General features: G+C 41.9%; 1 protein-coding gene and 1 non-coding gene across 7 annotated transcripts in view; one reads left to right on the forward strand and one right to left on the reverse strand.

The window, feature by feature from the left end:
* The window catches only part of Ankrd11 (ankyrin repeat domain 11), a 196,376-nt gene that overhangs the window by 87,581 nt on the left and 85,774 nt on the right, over positions 1-23,021 (reverse strand). For 2 of the 6 annotated variants that reach the window (XM_037206338.1, XM_037206337.1), the window contains exon 3: positions 15,594-15,735. The exons of the other annotated variants lie outside the window; for them this stretch is intronic. The gene's annotated coding sequence lies outside the window, so the exon portion shown is untranslated. The remainder of the gene's footprint in view (positions 1-15,593; positions 15,736-23,021) is intronic. 6 annotated transcript variants of the gene reach the window in all.
* LOC114701007 lies at positions 11,108-11,214 on the forward strand. The gene has a single exon (XR_003735754.1). It is a non-coding gene; the product is annotated as a U6 spliceosomal RNA (small nuclear RNA).

The raw sequence follows: 23,021 nt of genomic DNA on the forward strand, positions 1-23,021 counted from the left end.
TAGTAGATGTACTAGACTGAACTAGCTAATCACACGTCCTGCCCAGTGCTCATGTTAACAGGACACAGAAAAAGGAGGAAAGCTAATAGAAACCCTCTTGCATGCAAATTGGAAGCACAGCCTGAAACAAGCAAGTGCTTATTAGGAACTACAGAAGTGCTCTGATACCCTAATCCAAGTCATTACTTATGGTGCTACATTTGTGCTGAAATCTGCTCCCACCAAGGGCATGCAGTCCACAGAACATAACTAATGAGCTTCTTTAACAGAGCAGGACTGCAGGGTTGGCTTCCAAAGTGCCTAAGGCAGGGGTGTCAGTCATCATTTTCTGGAAAGGGCTCTCAAACCATGGATGGATCTTCATTGCTGCTATGAAACAGCCATTAGAGAATGGGGAAACTATCCTCAGTAATCTCGTTATGCAAACTGAGATTACAGGCTGAATTTAGTTGACAGGTTATGTGCTAGTTCCTAGCTTCAGTCCTCCACTAAGACAAAGACCGACGTACCACTGGAGGATCCTGTCTCAACTCCCCACCTTCCCTGCTACCTTTGGATAAAATAGAACAGAGCAAGGACAATGAGAGTCATATAAATCCTTGTATTCATATATCCAAATATCTCACTCACAGTAAAATATGGTATTGTCTGGTCTATACATTCTTGAAGGTGTAGAGAATCTAGCACCCGAAATAACTGTTCCAGGGCACTACTAACATCTAGACCAGTGTAGTCAGTGCCAAGAGTTCCTCTGTGAAGCAAGTCATGCCCAGAACCAACAATTTTGCTGATACTTCCTCTGAGAAAGCTGGAGACTATGTGTGGGACCAGCCTGTAATTTCCAAATGATCCATGTTAACAAGTTGCCATAACAACCAATACCTCTAGGCCACATCACAGCCTAATCCTGATCCCACTCCCTTCAACCCTTTATTTAGCCCTTTGTCAGACTGGTATGTCTTGTCTGTTTGGAGACCTCCAAGCACCTTCCATAATATAAAACCTTTCTTTATCAAGAAGGTTCTCAAAGGTGATTTCATCTAGCAACAGCTATGGATTTCTTACACACTGGTATGTCAAGCCCAAAGAACCATCTCTTTATATCAGTATATGCATGCATGTGACTGCTACCCTAAACTAAAATTATAGCCTATCCATAAGTTCAGGGCCAAGGTCATTACAATTGCATTATGCACGACCTACAACATAGAACAAGATAAATACCTACAAAAATATAAAAATGCATTCTAGACACCTCATATATTATTTCTCACATCCTCTTTTAGATTAAAGCCAGTTATACTTCACAGAAGTTACAGTTTTTACATTTTAAATTTCCTCTTTTTTGTCTTTACTAAATCTAAAAGGAAATGAATTTACTATGTTCTTGTTAATCTTCACTTGGTTTGCTATTTGTTGTTGTTCTTTGGGATCCTGTTGGAGACATCATGCTTACAGCAAACTATTGCATTAATCTAAGAGATTGTACTTATCTGTTTCTGGTTTTGTTAACAATGCTCAAATTGTTTGGTGGTTTGAACATTGGGTCCTAGATCAAACAGGATTCCAAACTAAACATATTTTCAAAGCATTTTTTGGTGCAACATATTCTTTTGCCCTCAATATAAATTCTTTCCCTTTTTAAAAATTATTTATTTCTTATTTTTACATGCATTGGTGTTTTGTCTTCATGTATGCCTGTGTGAGGGTGTTGGATGCCCTGGAACAGGAACTCCAGACAGTTGTGAGCTGCCACGTACATGCTAGGTATTGAACCTGGGTCCTCTAGACAGGCAGACACTGCTCTTAACCACTGAGTCATCTCTCCAGCCTTATAATTTCTTACACTAAAGGAAAGTACAGGGAAACCAATGTGACCTGAGAAGAGGAAGTAGTGGCAGAGGTGAGCAGTGCCCGTAGAGTAAGGAACAGAGAAGAACATTCTATAGGGCAACTACTATTCCTCCACATAGGTTTGTTACTAATCAGCTCTGATAATTAACTCTAAGAAACATCAAACCTAGTAAGAGCCAGGGCTCCCCAACTTCAAGAGTTTCTCATGGAAAGAACAAGCTTTTCTCATCTCCAAACTGGCTTCAATCAAAACTTGGGATAGTAAAGCAACCCACACTTAGGTGTAAACCCAAGGGAAAAGGAAACTTCCATACAGATTCTCCTGTGTCAATACACTGAGAAACATCATTCAAATTAGCCAAAAACTAAAAAAAACTCAGATGTTCACAAAATGATGCATGGACAAATAAAATGTGACACAGCCATACAATGTACTACAATTACAATTCACTTTGTAACAGGGAGGGAAGATGAACCTTGAACAATATATTGTGCTCAGAAAAAGATACTAGATACAGAACACCACATACTATTTCATTTGCATAAATGGTCAATAACAGACAAATCCATAGAGCTGGAAAGCAGATCAGCAGCTGTTAGGTGCTAGAAGAGGAAGCACATGTGGTTGTAAGAGAAGAGCAGACACTGAGCTGGGGAGATGGTTAATGGTTCAAGAGTTAAGGGTACTATATATTGCTGCTATGCCAGCACCCAGGTGGTGGTTCACAATTGCCTGTAACTCTAGTTCCAGGGGATGTGGAACCTCTGTGGCCTCCACAGGTACCTGCACTCATGTACACATACTCATACACTCACACTACTGTTTTTTTTTTTTTTTAGGGTAAGCAATATCCTTGTCTTGGCTATAGTACTGACTATAGGATGTTATATGTGTAATTAAAAAGGAGGGGAGGAAGAAAGGAAGGACAGACGGATAGACGAGAATTGTTCAGGCATGCATAGAATTTTCTGAGAAGTAAAACTCAGTTCATCTAAATATGATCAAAGGACTTTTTTTTTGTTTTTTGTTTTTTTTTTGTTTTTGTTTTTCGAGACAGGGTTTCTCTGTGTAGCTTTGCGCCTTTCCTGGAGCTCACTTGGTAGCCCAGGCTGGCCTTGAACTCAGAGATCCGCCTGGCTCTGCCTCCCGAGTGCTGGGATTAAAGGCGTGCGCCACCAACGCCCGGCAATCAAAGGACTTTTATCAATTCTGGTGTCAAATTATTAATTTTAAATACTAGCACTAAGGAAACTAGGAGAAAATACAGGAGGGGTTGACTTAAATTTACCCAAGAAAACAAATAAGGCTGGGCTGAGAGTCTATGACAGCCTCAGTTGCAATGTCCATATCATCCTAGTATGGCATGCCATAGTCCAGATCCCCTAAAGACACAATGTAAACTTCTTTCAGGGCAGAATTATTTTGGTAAGAGTGAGCTATAGGCCCCATAGCAAAGGGTCAAGGACTCTGAGAAAGCATAATTCTTGGAAATATAAAGAGAGGATGAACAGTTTGTAGTGGGGGGTGTTCACTTTGGTGAGGGGCATGGTGGTTCATCATGTCTTTAATCTCAGTACTTGAGAGGTATCGGCAGGCAGATCTCTGAGTCCAGGCTAACCATGGCTAGTGAGATTGCTGAAAAATCAAAGTCACTTGGTATGAAAAAATGCTGAAATTAATAAAACTGGTGAGTGTGAGTGTGCATAAGTGTGTGCGTGCACACACACACACACACACACACACACAAATTGAGCTTCTCAAAATTGAGCTCTAAGGAGATGGAGAAGTTTCTAGAAGGGGCAACATGCTAGGCTTCAGGTGAGAAGCGATGCCAAAGACATACAGGCCAAACCTATCTTCTCCCATGTCATGAAGTCCCAGCAAGATCCTGGCCCAGTGTAGATTCAACAAGTTAGAGACTCTGAAACCTCTATGCTTCAACATTCCAGGCAAAGATGGGGGTGGGGGTGGGGTGACCACACACATGGTTGTGCGTGTATAGGGCGCCAAAGCTGATTCTTGTATTGTGATGCCTGAAGCTATGAGGAAGATACCTCCACTGAGCATAGAGAACCAAGTACTAACTATACTTACAACAAAAGACCTATTTGTATTTGAGGAAACAGTTGCAGCAGTGACCCTCAGAGCTTTTCTTCACTCAAGTTTTGCCATACTTATTTCACAAACAAGATACTTAAAGGCCAAGCTACCTAGCCCAGCACCCACCTGGCCTAAAACCCTTCTACTGCAAGCACAAAATAAAACAAATGAGAAGCATAAGGATTCTCAGTCACCCAAAATGCATTCACAAAGGGAAAATTCTTTCCTTTAAGCAGTAATCAGGGCGAGCCCACCCCCTGCAGCCACTGGTCAAAGAAGATACCAAGTATAGTGAGACCTAAGATAAAAATAAAACAAAGACTAACATTGCCAGAGCCAATTTTGCCATTTGGTGTGGTTTTGCTTGGTTTCAATCAAGCCTAAGACCCTCCATGCATAGGAATACTCTCATTGAGGCATCACCAAAAGGAACCATAGATAGCAGTTTCTCTGTGGTGGAGGAATAATATGAACAAAAAGGTGACACATGGGATGTGTACACTGACCCAATAACAGATTATCTAAATGACTGAGCCAACTCACACTGATGTAGCAAAGCCCAAGCAGGACAGGACATGAAAACTAGACACACTCAGATGCACCTCGTGACACAGGACAGAAAGAATGAAAGATCAGGAACATGCTGTGAAAGAGCATGCATGCCTCCTCCTGTACTTATGTGGTACAACTAGACCCAACGACTTTACCAAGACCATGCAAGCCAGCTGTGTTTATTATATTCTGAAACAACCTCAGAACTGGAAGAACTGTCACCATAATTGTGCTAAGGGGACAAGAGAGACTTATCACAAGGCTGACCTCACTATCCTTCAATGGAATTGCCTAGGCATAAGAAGAAAAAAAAGGGGGGGGGGGAGTGACTAGAAGCTCTATAGGTTTAGCAGATCAGTGACAGCTCAAGAAAGAAAACACAAGCATGGTGGAGCCTTTGCTCCCAGCACTTTGGGAGGCAGAGGTAGGCGGATCTTTGTTGAGTTTTGAGGCCAGTCTGGTCTACAAAGTGAGTTTCAGGACAGCCAGGGCTACACAGAGAAAGCTTGTGTGGGTGGGTGGGTGGGGAGATTCATTCTATAAGCTCTGTTATTCTAGAGAACCCTAACATACCAAGCAAGAACCCAAGACCAGAGATGAGGGTTTAGGAGATTTGGAGGTAAGAGCACTTGCCTACCATGAGCAAGAGCCTCAATACCATCACCAGTATCTCCAATTATAGATTTATAGCCTAAGATTTCTATAGAAAATCATCACTGAAGCAATGTCAAGAAGAAAACTGTTCTGAAACAGACTTTAATACTCATGTGCTGAAAAAAGCAAATTGTGCCATTTTCCACATTTTTATTTTCTCATGTAGAGAAAGAGTTCCTGACAAGGTGAGAAACACCAGCCAATTGCATTACTGTTACTCAGAGAAGTTTGGGGTTACAGGATACTCTCCCTCCCCTGTGTGTCTCTTTAACAAAGTGGTTTCGGATCAACAAACTGGCTCAGTGGGTAAAGGCACCTAGCAGAAGGCAAAAAGCAACGCCCTAACTCTCAGCAGTTGGTTACTGCTGAAACTGGACATACCACAGAACACATTAATTTCTCAGTTTGCAGATATTTCAAAATGTCCTAAAAGGAAGGCTACAGCAAAATTTAAACTTCGATCTTAAAGAGATTTTGCAACTCACTGCTCCCTATGAACAATTCTTCATTGAATCTTACTAGTTTTCCTAAATGATTCTGTCTACTTCAAAAAGTATACTTGTAGAATGCAAACAAGTTGTATGCATACTCCAATACATACAAACAATTGAGGGAGGTGTGGCAGAGAAATCCAGTAAATATTCTAAGAAAACTACTGTCAAATTATCTTGATTTAGTCTTCCTCTATTATTTGTCAACTTTTAAAAACAAAATACTTTTCTCTTATTTCAGATCAGTAGTATTACATCTAAAACCCTTTTTAGAAAATGACCCTCTAAGAATGAAAGTAATGGAAAAGTCTTGAAAGATCATGCCACACAACCAAGTTCAGTAACTTTCTCAAGATCATGAGACACTTTAATAATGGTATTGAACAACAAAACAGATTTCTAAAATAACGGGGGGGGGGGGGCCTTGACGACAATACCAACCAAATCAACACTGGAGGCTGGACTAGTTTATCCTTCATAGTTCCATGTTACTGTCCCTTCAAGGAGGTTAATTCCAAAGACAGTAAGTAAGTAAAAGAACTTGTAATAATATAAGCATTGTCATGACCATCTAACTGTGTGATCTAACCCCAGCACTGATACTACAGTGCACAGCAACAGCTCCCAGAGACCAGAGCTGCCCTGGCCACTGCAAAAGTGAGACTCTCAGGCATCATGGTGCATGCCTCTGATCCCGGCACTCAGGATGACTGCTGAGTTCCAGTTCAACCTGAGCTGCATAACAAGACCCTGGTGACAGGTCAGGTCAGGTCAGAGCAGGGAAGGGGAGGGGAGGGGAGTAGAGGGGAGAGGAGGGGCACTGCAGAGCAGGTGTTTGAAGAGATAAAGTTAACTATAGCTTCAGGGTTACTAGAAACCAACTCTTTGAGAGAGAAAATATGAACAAGTGACAAGATGGACATCAAGTTATTTTCTCCATCCATGCCCATCAGCTGCTTTGTTTCACAAAATCAAGCCTGTGTGACATAACATTGTATAGCCAAGACGATGGGAATGTCATGAGAACACAGCCTTGTTATGAGCACACTCACTCATACAGCTTTTGAAGCTACCCAATACTACCCCAGTAACATGTAACATGTATGATATGTGCGGATTGTGAGGCTGGCCTGAGTGACTGCTAAAAGTCACTTATGATTAGAGTTGCTGTGATCACATCTGTCTTAAAAACTAACCTCCAAGACACAAAAAGGGGATCTGAGTCTAAACAAATAATGCATGCTACAGTATCAGAGTGGGGCTGTCATGCAGGATAAGTCAGCTTCATCTCCGACTTTAAATTCATCAGCAAAAGAAGTGCTCATTTCCCCCCACTAAGACTCCATCTCCTCATCCTATAGCAGAAAAATGTCAAGATGGGGCCTATTCCTGCCTTTCTCTACTAGGACCCAAGATATGGCCTTACTTCCTTACCAGACCTCCTATCAACACTGTTACTTTCTCAGCCTTTCTGCTACCACCCCTCAAACACACCTACTTCCTGTCTCCACCTCCTCTGTCCTACTTACTATTACTAGTGCATGCCCTCCTTCACTGTCAACATTCTCTGAGTTTTCTTGCTTTGGAAACAGTCAGGTTGTTAGAAGTCTTTTATCCAGATTCCTCCAAATAAGAATTGGGGAAATACTTAAATGTAAGTGGATGGCAAGAAAAACAGGTGCTGCCAAAGAAAAATTCTAAATAACTTATTCATGACATTATTTAAAACAAAAACTACATTAATACTGGACTGTTTTAATAGAAATCCACTAAATTTTCTGCTTACTGATCTTTGCAGTTCTCTTCACATATAAGGTCAGAAGGGGTCAGCAATCTGTATCATTTTTTTAAAAGATTTACTTAACTTTTTTGTTTTGTTTTTTGAGGGTTTCTCTGTGTAGTTTTGGTGCCTGTCCTGGATCTCGTTCAGGTTGGCCTTAAACTCAGAAATCCGCCTGGCTCTGCCTCCCGAGTGCTGGGATTAAAGGCATACGCCAGGTCGCCTGGCATTTGGTGCATACACAAACACGCAGGCAAAGCATAAAATGCTATTTTATGTACACATAAAGTTAAGCATTAACATTTTATGCTTTGCCTGCATGTATGTGTATGGACCACATGGTGCCTGATGCCAGAGGAGGTCAGAAGGCAGCATTGAACCCACAGATGGTTATGATCCACACAATGGTGGGTCCTGGAAACAGAAAAGGTGTTCTTAACCACTGAGCCATCACTCCAACCCCACCATCTGGTTTTGTAAATAAAGATTTACTTAACTGCATTCCTTTGTTTTCATATCATATTTTACTACTTTTACTCAAGATGTTACAGAGAATGTATGTCTTGTTAATAAAACTGGACTCTATCCAACTGAATAGTTGACACTCAAACAAGACACAAAACTAGAGGAAATTTAAAGTACCAGCTAACAAAAATCTGGACCTATCTAATCCATACAAAGGTGCTATACTAGAGGTGATTGGAATCTGGATGGATATGGGAAATGCAATCCATACTGATAGCAGAGGGAAACACAAGCTGCATCTTTAATGTTCTAATTTTTTCCAAGAAGAATACACTCAGTAATTTCCCAGGAAATATGGTTAGTCTAAAAACAGTTAAATAATGAAGTCTTAGAAACAACAGTCTATAGAAATTTACCATTTGCATAACACAATTTTTTGTGTCTCCAAACCACTAAGGTTTCTATTCAAACCCAAATGAGTATATATAAAGCTTCTGCCTCTACTAAGAAATTCACTGAGGAAAGCTATTATTTCTTACACATACTCTCTTGCAAAACAATGATGCCATTTTTAACTCCTTTGATCCTTAGTACTCACGAGGCTTCAGTTGTTCTGGAAACGAGGTATTCTAGAATATAACTCAAAGAAGCACAGCTACAACAATAAGAGAATGACAACAGGTCCCCACGAGGAGCTGTGGGCATCACACTGCACAACAGAGGGAGGTGCCTGGCCTGTGAAATCTGTATCTTTGCAATGAGATCAAACAAATCTTTGACGAAAGACAAAAACCAAGGGGAGACGAGCAATCTGCAGGACATCTAGAAATTGTGGAGCCTGACAAATGCTTGCTTTCCCAGAAGGAAAAGCAATGTAAGGTGCTGTGGATATCGCTCTATATAAATAAAACACTGATGGCCAGTGACCAGACAGGAAGTATAGGCGGGACAAGGAGAGAGGAGATTGGGGAAACAGGAAGAAGGAGGGGAGACAATGCAGACATCGCCAGGACAAACAACATGTAAAGACGCCTGTAAGCCACCAGCCACGTGGCAAGGTATAGATTTATAGAAATGGGTTAATTTAAGATATAAGAACAGTTAACAAGAAGCCTGCCACGGCCATACAGTTTATAAGTAATATAAGCGTCTGAGTGATTATTTTATACGTGGATTGTGGGACTGCGGGGCTTGGTGGAACCTGGAGAGAAGCCCTCCAGCAACAGTAAGGAGAACAAGTCTCAATAAGCTGACATAGTCTGGCTACATGACTATCAATCACTAGGGCTAGGGTTCGCAGAAGGTATAAACTCAAAGATTATGAAACCTACACACCTATGTTTTTAAAAACATAGGGACAACTGAAGCCATGGAACAGAACATGCACATATGCTTCCCAGATTTTTAAGAGGTCCTGCTGCTCAAGACTTAAAGGTAACAAACAACCCAAAAAGGAAGTGAGTAATGGCTCGGTGGTAGAGTTTACTTGCCTAGCCTGGCTTCGGATCTATCATTGGAAAAAGGAGTGTGGGGGAAGAGACACTCTGAATGCAGCACTCATACACTTAGGGCTTCTGTGCAAAGAGCTCCAGTATGACAAGTCAGACCTAACTCAACAATAAAAAAAGCTAGTCAAGGCCAAGCACAGCAGAACAAACCTTTACCCCAGCACTTGGGAAACAAGGAAGCAGGCATCTGAATTTGAGGCCAGCCTCTTTCTGCCTAGTTCAGAGGGAACACATGGAGAAAGGACTTGCACAAGCTCTGTCGACAAATCCTACCACCATGTTGGAACCACTATTCAAACAGGCTAGCTCTGTGTGTCACCATTTGTTCTATACGTATCTGCAGACAAAGAAGGGGAATTCAGCAGGTCAGAAAGAACAAGCACAGCCAGGAAGGTCAGGGAGGTCTGAGACTACAGTACAGTATAGAGTTCAGGTACACGAGGTAGGAAGCACCAGGAATTAAAGCCAAATAGTACCAGGTGGACAACAGGTCTGGGCCCCAGAGAACAGACTCCATGGTCCGTTCCTCAAGCAGCTTCTACTGAGGTCAAACCAGACATCTCCTCAACCCACTTCATTTACTAGAGTCCTCAGAGACTCTTCATAGTGTCTACTCAGCACTCCCCAAAGTCAAGAGAATAGAAGATACAGAAATCTAAAATATACCCTTTCAACGGCCTCTTCCATTTTCACCCTCAATTACCCTCATAAAAGAGAATAATGAGGGCTGGAGAGATGGCTCAGAGGTTAAGAGCACCAACTGCTCTTCCAGAGGTCCTGAGTTCAATTCCCAGCAACCACATGGTGGCTCTCAACCATCCATAATGAGATCAGATGCCCTCTTCTGGAGTGCAGGCATACATGCAGGCAGAACACTGTATACATTACAAATAAACTTTAAAAAAAATAATCTAAAAAAAAAAAAAAGAGAATAATGAGCCAGGTGGTGGTGGCTCATGCCTTTAATCCCAGCACTTAGGAGGCAGAGGCAGGTGGATCTCTGTGAGTTCAAGGCCAGCCTGGTCTACAGACTGAGATTCAGGACAGGCACCAAAGCTACACAGAGAAACCCTGTCTCAAAAGACAGACAGGCAGGGGAAAGGGGAGAGGGGGGAGGGGAGAGAGGAGAGGGGAGAGGAGGGAGAGAGGGGGGGGGAGGGAGGGAGGGAGAGAGAAAGAGAGAGAGAGAGAGAACACATTTCCTAAGAGAAAGTACACATTGGAAAGACAACCTTTCCAGCAGGTGTTCCTACAAGCCTCATTCTGGCTCAACAAAACCCAGTTTGTCTGTGAGGCCCAAGGTGTCATCCACAACAGGACTACAGAGCTCAAGGCTGTTTCTATTTACGGGGAACACAGGTCCAAACATCCCTTGAAAAGAAGCTAGACTTGTCAGGGAACATATTTTCCTCTTCTATGAAAGCAGCCACTTGCCGTGAGGTTATTCTGAACCAATAAGATCAAGATAATGAGTCAAGCAGTCACCTAGGTATCAAAATAGAACTGAAATCAGAACAATACACCCACCGTCACACCCTACTAAGATACAAAAATTGAACCTCAGAGATTAGCAGGTCCATAGTAAGAAGGGAAGGGAGGGGGGATTGCAAAGGAAGAAATAAATGTGATGAGGTATACCAGATGTGGGCCTATGGCAGAAAGGGGGCATTAGGTAAAGCCTGAGATCTAAAAAGTCACAGTTGTGCTCGCTTCGGCAGCACATATTCTAAAACTGGAACGATATAGAGAAGATTAGCATAGCCCCTGTGCAAGGATGACACGCAAATTCGTGAAGCAGTCCATATTTTTTTTTTGAAAACAAAAAGATAAAAAGTTGCTGGGCGGTGGTGGCGCACACCTTTAATCCCAGCACTTGGGAGGCAGAGGTGGGCGGATCTTTGTGAGTTGGAGGCCAGGCTGGTCTACAGAGTGAGATCCAGGAAAGGCACAAAGCTACACAGAGAAACCCTGTATCGAAAACAAAACCAAAAAAAAAAATAAAAAATAAAAAGTTACAGTTAACACTATTGTGTCAATGCTGGTTCCTTAGTTCAGACCAGGTAGCATATAAGATGGTAGCAATTACAGAAAGATAGGTGAGAATTATATAAGAATTCTGCAATTTATGGAATTTTTTCTCTAAATCTATGTTTTTCAGAAATAGAAAGTATATTTTTACAAATTACCAGGCATGTTTAAACAAAAACTAAACAGTACAGCCCGGTGGTGGTGGTGGTGGTGCAGCATACCTTTAATCCCAGCACTTGGGAGGCAGAGGCAGGTGGATCTCTGTTAGTTCCAGGCCATCCTGGGCTACAGAGTTTCAGAAAAGGCTCCAAAGCTATACAGAGAAACTCTAGTCTGGGGGATGGGGGGTGGGGGGTGGAGACACATAATACAAACAAACAAACCTCTAAGGGAGGTGGGGTGTGAAAACAGTCCTGAGCTGACACAAATGTCAAAATTAGTAGACGTGATCTTGAGCACTATAATTCCATGCCCATATTCAAAACATAACTAGAAACATAAAAGGATATGAAGAACAAAATGGACTGAAATGAACCTGAGAGATGAAAATGACACTGTGAGATGAACAAAACACTGGCTCTGTCAGAGAGATGAACACTCAGGAAGGATCACTGGGCTCAAAGCAACATCACACCACCCCTCTAAACTGCACACTGAGGAGACAGCTCTAGCACTTACTACAAGGCAGGTCAGAACCACACCTGCCCTACCTGAAACTGGAGGACTTTAGCTGCTAATAATGCACAAGTGTGACACAGCTGATCCAGCGGAGAACAAGTTCATAGGTGCCCTCCCATAGGTTATCCAAAAGCCCAGAAACTGTACCTCCTATCCACATAGAAAATCCCACACTGGAGAAGGGGAAGGACAAAGATTTTAACCTATTCCATAATATAGGCAAGGAAGTACTGTGTGACCGCCATCCTTATGAGCTAATCTACATCTAAGGCAATCCAGTCAACAACCTTCAGTCAGTCCTCTGTTTCCTTAACCCAAAATTCCTTTTCTACTCTATGGCTATGTCTTCAAACTTTACCTATAATAAACAATACAAAATCCACCCAGGTGCTACTCATTGGTGGAGCCTTCCACAAGCCCAGATCTGTTCCTCATCCCATACCTCCTCCTATGAGAGCCTTGACTGACTCAGGGAAGTTGATACATTATTGCTATATCTACATATCTGAAGGGCAGAATATATCTTCCAAACTTTGAGAAGTTCCCTACTAAACTTGTGTTTTCTCTTCCTTATGTAAGTATGGTAATGCTTACCTCAGGGGATCTCCAAGGATTAAAAGAGAGGCAACATTCCCATGATACGAAGTAGGGGGCATTCTAAATAGACCTCTTGTCCTTTATTGAAGATACCTAACAGAATTATATGCAGCACTTTGTACATCATAGATAATAAATGCTTACAAATGGGAGGAAATAGATTTAAAAAAAAATGAGAATAACCATTATCTAACTTTATTCCTTCTTTTGTTGTTTGAAGAAAGGGTCTCTTTGCAGCCCTGGTGGGTCTCAAATTGACTGAGGCCAAGTATTAAAACTGAAGTTCTGATCCTCCATTTTCTACCTCTAGAGTGCCTGGGATTACATTACAGGTCTATATGCCTCCATCACCCCATTTCAGGCAGTGCTATGAATTAAATCCAGGACCTCTGGTATGCCAGGCCAGTGGTCTTCCTGCTAAGCTACATCCATAGAAAGAATCACCAGCCAGGCAGTGGTGACACATGACTTTATCCCATCATTTGGGGGGAGGGGGCCACGGGCAAAATGCAGGTGACTCTGGAGTTCAAGGCCAGCCTACACTACAGAGTGAGTTCCAGGACAGCCAGGGATACACAAAGAAACCCTGTCTCAAAAAAAAACAAACAAAAATTACCATTATGATAGGAATAAGTAAACTTCAAAAGGCATGTCGCCACAAAATTTCACAAAGAAAATTCTTGTAGTAGGGACTAATTAATCCTGAGAAGTAAAAAAAGAAATAAAATAAAACCATCAAAGTGTATTCCAGTAGCTATGTCTGTGATCCCAGCACTGTGGGTAGAGCTGGAAAATTCTGAATTTGAAGTATGCCAAGAAAGACTGTCTTGGGAAAACAAAAAAGAAAAAGGGTTCCAGAACCATAGCTTTTGATGAATTAGCTCCCAACCACATGGACAATACACAGGAATACTACTTGGCACCTTTTTAGAGATTTCACCAAACAGTAACCTTTGTGCAAAGTAAGACTAGAGTAAGGCTACTTTGCAGCGACAGTACCATTTAATCCAAGTAAATCAAAGGGTCAATTTAGGGGGTGGGGTGTTGAATGCAAACAACAGGAGCTCTCTGACCTGTTCTCTGTTCTTTAATGACACCTGCTTTATTTTAAAGCTTTAATCCCAGCACTTGGAAGGCAGGGGAAAGCAGATCTCTGAGTTTGAGGTCAGCCTAGTCTATAGAGCAAGTTCCAGGACAGCCAGGGCTACCCAGAGAAACCCTGTCTCAAAAATAAAAAACAAAACAAAACAAAAAGACTACAATCCCACATTGGACTCAGCTGTCACGGTGTGTGTGTGTGTGTGTGTGTGTGTGTGTGTGTGTGTGTGTGTGTGTGTGTGTGAGAGAGAGAGAGAGAGAGAGAGAGAGAGAGAGAGAGAGAGAGAGAGAGAGAGAGAGAGAGAGAGAGAGAGAAAATCAATCTCTGGTATCCTCCAAGTCTGGCACAGCTCTCAGAAATCCTAACACATCTCTTTAATATAGTAAAAGCCAACTCTTACACAGGAATTAAATGTTTTTTCCCTCTTGTCACAATAAGCCTGAAAAGACCAAGTTCATTTATGGCAGTCATACTTGACAATAAAACACTTATATATACAATAAGCTTAAATAACATTGTACATTATTTTCACATAATACATGGCCAAAAGAGTTCAACATAAGTTTCCTGAGCTATTTTTTTTTTCAAAATTCATTTATTTTATGTCATGAGCATTTTGCCTGCATATATGTATATGCACCACAGGTGTGCCTGGTGCCACGGTGGTCAGAAGAGGGTGTTTGATCCCCTGGAACTGGAGTTACACATGATTCTGAGACACTATGTGGGTGCTGAGATTCCAAACTTGTTCCTCTGCAAAAGCAGTAGGGTGCTCTAAACTGCTGAGCCATTTCTCCAATCCACTTGGCTATATTTTAAAGCCCATAGTTCTTCTGAGTTAATGTCAACAGGTTCCATCCAGAACCTTTAGAAAGTCTCAAGCCCCCACATAGGTCAGAAGAGAAACTCATGTGACAATTTCTCCCAAGACCTATGTATATAAAATAACCTAAGTTAAAAAAAAAAAAATCTCTCAGCCAGCAAATGTGCAACATTACATTTTAAGACACTAAAATCTAGATGATATTTTTATCTGAAATTTTTGACAAAATTACTAAAACAAATGCTAGACTAAGCTATAGGGCAATACCTAGAATAAGCCACGAGTGGATACCAACACTAGTCTACAAAATGAAGTGCAGTTGTTTTGAAGCATCTTCTAAACAGGAAGAATTATGTGAGCAAAGAAAATTGGATGAGACATAGGAAAGGGCTATGGGATGCCAGCAGAATGGACTCCATAGTCCTGGGAGAAGAGTTCATTTTAAAAAAGAACAGTCCCTACACCAGTAGTAGACACTGTCTACTACTGGTATGCAACAAAACCAGGATGGATGGATGGATGGATGGATGGATGGATGGATGGATGGATGGATGGATGGAGGGAGGGAAGAAGGGAGGAAGGGAGGAAGGGAGGAAGGAAAGGTAACTATAGTGTCAATACACAATTGAGGACATGTACAGTCAGTCTCTGAACACTGAAAAACAAACCAGTTCTACCAGAAGACTACTAGGGGGTAACTCTACCAGGGGCCCACAGCATGGAGAGCCCGCTGAAGCTGCACACACTGATAAGCAAATACACTATACACTAGAGAGGTTAACAGGTATAGAATCTCATAAAGGCATGAAGTTTTTATTAATAAGTTTGTGTGAACATACAAGCCATGGTGCACACTTGTGGAGATTAGAGGACAACTTTTGGGTATTAGCACTTAACTTCCACCATGTGGGTTTGGGGAATTGACCTTTGGTCTTCAGACTTGGTGGCAAGAGCCTTCCTTACCTGCTGAGCCCATCTGGATAACCTGGGTGTGGAATTTTTACAAGATTGTCAACAAGCATACAGACTGCTCAACTCAATACAACTGTCTTCAAAGTGTGGGTCCAAGGATCCTTAGGGAGCCTTCCAAGTTCATCCAGATAATCTACAAGTTTGAGAAATTTTTATTAACAACACAGACTTTTACTGGGGTGATGCCAAAACAGATAATCCAATCCACTGAAAGATAGCCAATTTGATAGCAGCCCAAACTGCATAAAAAGACCCATTGAAAAGAAGGGAGAAGGGAAGAAAAGAGGAAGAGAAGGAGAGAGCAAAGAGAAGGGAGAGGATGAAAAACAATCTGTGATAAACCAGTGTCTTTCCTGAATGCACAAAAAATCTCTCTACAGGACACCTACACTGCCTGACATGCATGAATCACTTTGGCAGGACCTCTTTTTCCTCAGGAAATACTCTACTTCCATCAGAGAGTGGCTGCGTAGAAATTTCATATGTTGGAGCATATGGACTGGTAGAGGCTTTCTGGAAAACAAACAGGAAATGACTACTTCCAGAAACCCTCAGCCAGTCTAATGTACTCAAATGAAAGCTTTTGGGAAAGAATGAGTTTAGGAAACTATCCACAATGGACAGGCAGCATCTGGTACTTTTCTGGGATAGCCACCCACCCCCCAAGAAAGAAAAATGGTGATATGTGACTGACTCTGCTAACCTCATTCCATAAGACCACTGTGCTGCACAGGATGAAAGATCCATGTGTATCAATCCATGATATATACCTTTGGGGGGGCAGAGTCATGTGGATTTCTGTGAGTTTCAGGACAGCTAGACCTATTACACAGAGAAATTGTCTAAAAAAAAAAAAAAAAAAAAAAAAAGGCTAACAAAAACCAAACCCAAACAAAAAACCCACAAACAACAAAACCCATCCATACTCATCATGTAAGACCCAGAAGACAAATCCTGAAATGCAAGCAGGGAACCAACATCTGTCAGAAAACTTCCAAAATTATACTAAAAATACTCTTCAAATGTACTTTTTTGGTATACTTCAAACAAAACTGACCTCTAAAGCTGATGTGACAATAAAGCAGTCTTCTAGTAATCCCAAATTCCACATATTGTGGGATTTGTAAAATTTTAAGATTTTACTCTAATCACTAACTTTTTGTTTGGAAAATTATTTTAAACATAAATGTCCTACTTATATATAACAGGCAATGAATGGTTTACTGTAGCTGTTTGTAGATGAAATTAGTACAGAATTTTTATGAACTTTTTATATACACTTACTAAGAGGTGTGTAAGACCAACAGAGGGTACCCCACTGGCCTCAACATGAGCAGGGATGGCAGGGACCTCTTTGCATCTGGCAAGGCACATGCAGAACTGGCCTTAGAGACAGCAAAAAGGCACTACTTCCTATCTTCTTGTGTCCTTGGGAGGGGAGGGCGCGCTTATACAAAGGATTGGAGGTCTTAATAATAATACTAGCCTAGGGGGAGCAACTTGCTCTAAGTCTCTGCCAACTGGTCAAAGACACAAGAATTCATCCAAGGGCCAAACTCTATATGGGATTATAGTAACTTCAGATTACAACCTAACTTTTGCACATCAATTGCGTACTGTTATATAGATCTGTGTATAGTATTCATCCATCACAAATGACCAGAAATGAGCAAGGTATGGTAGCATATACTTGTAATACCAGTATTCAGAAGGTCGTTAGTACATATGTATGTATACACACAATCAATCAATCAATCAATATCTCTCTCTCTCTCTCTCTCTCTCTCTCTCTCTCTCTCTCTCTCTCTCTCTCTCTCTCTCAAACATGCTGGACAAATTCAGTGATGCTACCAATATACTATTGATGATATAAACCCAAGTGAGGTATTGCTAGTTTCTGACAAAGAAAGGTGTCACAAGCAAGGAGCCCAACCTGAGAATGCACATATATTACTCAGCTGGCTGTGCATCTGGACCAGAGCTCCAAACCCCCTGAGACACCATCTCCACCTTGATCTCATCTATCAACAAATGTACAGTGTTTTAAAAGGGTAGCCGGGCGGTGGTGGCGCACGCCTTTAATCCCAGCACTCGGGAGGCAGAGCCAGGCGGATCTCTGTGAGTTCGAGGCCAGCCTGGGCTACCAAGTGAGCTCCAGGAAAGGCGCAAAGCTACGCAGAGAAACCCTGTCTCAAAAAACCAAAATAAATAAATAAGTAAGTAAATAAATAAGTAAGTAAATAGATAGATGAATGAATGAATGAATGAATGAATGAATGAATGAATGAATGAATGAATAAATGAATAAATAAATAAATAAATAAATAAATAAATAAATAATAAAAGGGTCAAGAAGCCGGGCGGTGTGGCACATGACTTTTATCCCAACACTTGGGAAGCAGAACCAGGCGGATTTCTGTGAGTTCAAGGCCAGCCTGGTCTACAGAGTGAGATCCAGGACAGGCACCAAAACTACACAGAGAAACCCTCGAACCTCACCGCAATCCCAAAAAAAGGGTCAAGAAGCCAAATATTCTGTGAACAAAGAGACCTGTAGCAGATTGGTAGTATATCTACATAGTGGAATATCATTGTTAAAAGGAATTTAACTCTGACGCCACATAGAGACATGGGCAATTCTTAAATGCCTATTAGTCAATCAGAAAAAGGTAACAAGCAGGTCAGGCATAGTGGTACACACCTTTAATCCCATGACTATGGAGGCAGAGGCAAGCAAGACAGAGAGTTCTAAGCCAACCTGTTCTACTTAGTGAGTTCCAGGTCAGGCAAGACTATGTAGAAACCCTGTCTGTCTGTCTGTCTGCCTGTCTCTCTCTGGTAGGTAGAGGGGAGGGGAGGGGAGGGGAGGGGAGGGAGGGAGTAGAGGAGATGAGAAGAGGAGAAAAGAAGAAGGGGTGAAAAGAAGAGGGGTGGTGGTAACATGCTGTAGGATTCTAATTCAAGACATACTGCAAGGTAAAATTGGTCCATAGCTATCACAGAGACAGGGTCAAACAGAACATGAATGGCATTTATAGCAGTAAAACTGGTCTGTATGATACTATAAAGCAGTGGCTCTCAATCTTCCTAATGTTGCAACCTTAAATATAGTTCCTCATGTTATGGTAACCTCTAACCATAAAATTATTTTTGCTGCTAGTTCATAACAAAGTTACTGTTATGAACCATAATGTAGATATCTGTTTTTTGATACTCTTAGGTGACCCCTCTGAAAGGTTTGTTCAACAACTCCATAGAGGTTTCAACCCACAGGTTGAGAACCACTGCTGTAAAGGTAGATGTATATGTCATTATGTTTTGTCAAATCCATAGAAAACAGAGAACCCAGAACTCACAGGGTGAGTCCCTGTGTAAAGAAAAGCCTGAACTCTGTTATAATCATGTGTTGTGAGCATTCCTTGGTGGTAACAGATGGACTACTCTGGTATACAACATTGATATGCAGAGGCTGTGTGTGTAACTTTGTCCTTTATGCTCACTTCTTCTGGAAACCTTAAGTCATTTTATTTTTAAAATAAACTTGTCTTTTTTAAGTGATATGGTTCAAACCCAGGGCCTACCACCTGGTAACAATTGCTATCACAAGGCTCTATCTCCAGGCATAGTTTAGGTTTTAAAAAGTGGTTGTCCTGGGGGCTATAGAGTTCAGCAGTTAAAAAACACTTGTTCTTACAGAGGCCCGAGGAAAGGAAAGAGGAGAGGAAAGAGGAGAGGAGAGGAGGAGGGGAGAGGGAGAGGGGAGAGGGAGAGGGAGAGGGGAGAGGGGAGAGGGGAGAGGGGAGAGGGGAGAGGGGAGAGGGGAGAGGGGAGAGGGGAGAGGGGAGAGGGGAGAGGGGAGAGGGGAGAGGGGAGAGGGGAGAGGGGAGAGGGGAGAGGGGAGAGGGGAGAGGGGAAAGGGGAGAGAGGGGGGAGAGGGGGGAGAGGGGGAGAGGGAGAGGGGAAAGGGGAGAGAGGGGGGAGAGGGAGAGGGGAAAGGGGAGAGAGGGGGGAGAGGGGAGAGAGGGGGAGAGGGGGGGGAAGACGGAGAGGGAGAGGGAGAGGAAGACGGAGAGGGAGGAGAGGAGAGGGAGGAGAGGAGAGGAGGGGAGGGGAGGGAGGGGAGGGGAGGGGAGGGGAGGGGAGGGGAGGGGAGGGGAGAGGAGAGGAGAGGAGAGGAGAGGGAGAGGGAGAGGGAGAGGGAGAGGGAGAGGGAGAGGAGAGGAGAGGAGAGGAGAGGAGAGGAGAGGAGAGGAGAGGAGAGGAGAGGAGAGGAGAGGAGAGGAAAGGAAAAAGGAAAAAGGAAAGGAAAAAGGAAAGGAAAGGGAAAAGGAAAAAGGAAAAAAGGAAAGGAAAGGAAAAGAAAAGAAAAGAGAAAAGAAAAGAAAAGAAAAGAAAAGAAAAGAAAAGAAAAGAAAAGAAAAGAAAAGAAAAGAAAAGAAAAGAAAAGAAAAGAAAAGAAAAGAAAAGAGAAATTTAAGTGGTCATTCAGCCACAATACGAAGTATATCTAGGGCAGAGTTTAAATCCACAAGAATCACTACATTAGGCCAACACCTGAAGGCAATGAAAAACAGTTCATTTTGTCCCAACGTTCTGTTTACATAACAAAACAGCACCTGGTCATCTAAAGCACAAGTTCCTCAAGACTTGATTTCCCCATCACCTTGCAATCCAGTTTCAACATACCACCCATACCCCCATCTTGGGACACCCTTGTACTCTCACCATACCAATATTTATTATTGGATTCTTAACCCCTAAGGTTCACGAGAGAGAGAGAGAGAGAGAGAGAGAGAGAGAGAGAGAGAGAGAGAGAGAGAGAGAGAGAGAGAGAGAGAGAGAGAGAGAGAGAGAGAAGCCCTACTCAACCCCAGCATTGACTTCAACAACCTAAGCATATTCTAAACTGAAAAATGATGCCCAATGACAAGTGAATACGTTTCCTACTCTACAAAATGCCGTAACAAACAAGATTTATTAGTTATTTTATAACTCTCTATAGACAATGATTACCATATTTGAGGAGCTGGGCACTAAAGCACTCCTGTAATTCCAGCACTCAGGAGGCTAAAGCAAAAGTTCAAGTTTAGCATGAGCTACATGGTGAGACATAACTGCCCCCCAAAATCAGTATTAATAACATGTGTGCCTGGGGTGTATGTAGCTAAGTAATGGAACATTTGTCTCATTTGTCCAAGTTCCTGTGTTCTCTCCCTGGCGTCGGAAAACGAAAATACAGATTAAGGGCACAGTGTGACACGCCAATAGTCCCAGGTAAATGCAAAATATAAAGCTTCATATACAATGTAATCCTTGTTTTATAAAAAGTAAACAAAATATTCAAAATTTCTAATTTATTTAAATGTTTGATTTATTTTGGGAGGTAATACACATGTTTTTTTCCCCTCTCTCTTCCCTGTGTGTGTGCGCGTATGCATAGTTGAGGCACACATGTGATGGTCAGAGGACAACATTAAGAAATCAGGTTTTTCCCTGCCACCATTGTGTCAGGCTTGACAGCAGGCACCTTTACCTGCTGAGACTATCTCACAATATTTCGTTTTGTTTGAGACAGGGTCTCAAACCAGCCACGAACTAGTGATGTAAAACAACGATGATCTGTAAACTCATCTTCTTGACTCTATCTTTGGGGTGGGAGTAGGGGAGCAAAGCACAGAACTCAGGGCTTTGTGCATGCTGAGCAAGCTCTCCATAAACTGAGCCACATTTGCAATCAACTGAATGGCTCCCATTGGCTCGTATATTTGAATGTTTCATACCCAGCTGGTGGAACTATTTGGGAAGAATTAGGATGTGTGGCTTTGTTGTAGGAGGTCAGGTGTGTCACTAGGGGTAATCTGAGGTTTCAAATGCCCAAGTCATTCCCATTTAGTGGGCCACCTCCCAACTCCCCATCCCCCACTTGTGGATCAAATGTAAGCTCTCAGCTACTGCTCCAATACCATGCCTGCCTGCTGCCATGCTCCCCAACATGGACTAACCCTCTGGAACTCTGAGCTCCAAATTAAATGCTTCTTTTTATAAGACGACTTTTGCCACAGAAATAGAGAAGTGAGACTCCTTCTTTCTTTTTTACACTGCATTTTATTTGCTGATATGACAAGTCAAACTATGTAGCCAATGGAAATCTAGCATGTGGCTATTTGGAAACAGATCCTTTTAGGTGAATTCAAACAGAGATGAGATCATGAGAGTGAACTCTAAACCCAGTGTGGCTGGTTTCCTTATCAACAAAAATTTTGCATACAGATAGGAGAAAGCCAAATACAGACAGATGCAGAGACTGGAGAGGGATACAGAAAGTTATAAATAAGTCAAGGAACAAAGACTGCTACCAACTTTCAGAAGCTCGAAAAAGACCTAGAGCCCTAGAGCATATTACCCTAGAATTCCAAGTCCCACACTTTGCTTTTGGGCATCTGGTTTCCAGACTATAGGGGCATATACACTTATGACTGCTTGTGCAAGTTATGATATGACTGTTTTGTTCAAGGCCCACAAACAGTTTTAGTAATAATCAAGCATCAATTTTTCTAAGGTAATGAATGAGTAAATACAATTTTTAGAAAACAGATCTCTTTGGTTCATTGCACGAAAGATTTGCCCTTCCAACAAAACAAAGTAATGCCTAGATACCTACATTTTACTTTAGTCAGCTCTTTGTAGAAAGACTGAGGTTATATTGGAGGCATTAATTTATATTTAACCATAAACTACTGGTGTGTGTGTGGGTCTGTGTGTTGTCTTTGTTGGGGAGGGGATGAGGTTGGTTCTCTGACCTTGAACTACTGATCCCCTTTCCTCTGTTTCTTAAATGCTAGAATTACAAGCATGCACCATCATATGGCCAGCTGTAAACATTAACTCTTAACCTAAGTAAGACACGGTAAGATATTTGAGACTGGGCAAATATTTATATTTGAGACTGGGCAAATATTTTAACTGATTCTGATAGGATGAAAAGAATAAGAATTCATTACTCATTCCTAGCTCTAATAACAGTTCTAGATAACCACAAATACTTTTTGCCACAGACCACCCCCTCAAGTTTCCAATAAGAGCCAAAATGTTGGTTCTTATTTGTTTATAGTTTACAACTATTTGGAACAAACAGGCCCAGCAGTATATGAGAGAATAAAACACCATTAGCCTGAAAGAAGTAGAGGGCTGACAAAGAGTAAAGTGTCAAGGTTCCCCAGAGAAGTGAGAGGTGTCAAATGAAGGAACCATGTTAAAAAGGGATGTGGCAGCCCAGCATGATAGCATACATTTCTAATTGTAACATCCAGGAGAAGGAAGGAAAAAAACCTCAAGTTTAAGACTAGCCTGAGCAACAAAGAAAGACATCATGGGGTTCTTCCCCATGTAAAGAGTCTTCTTCTCAACTGTGAGCCATGT

This window comes from Peromyscus leucopus, chromosome 5, assembly GCF_004664715.2.
Source record: "Peromyscus leucopus breed LL Stock chromosome 5, UCI_PerLeu_2.1, whole genome shotgun sequence".
NCBI lineage: Eukaryota > Metazoa > Chordata > Mammalia > Rodentia > Cricetidae > Peromyscus > Peromyscus leucopus.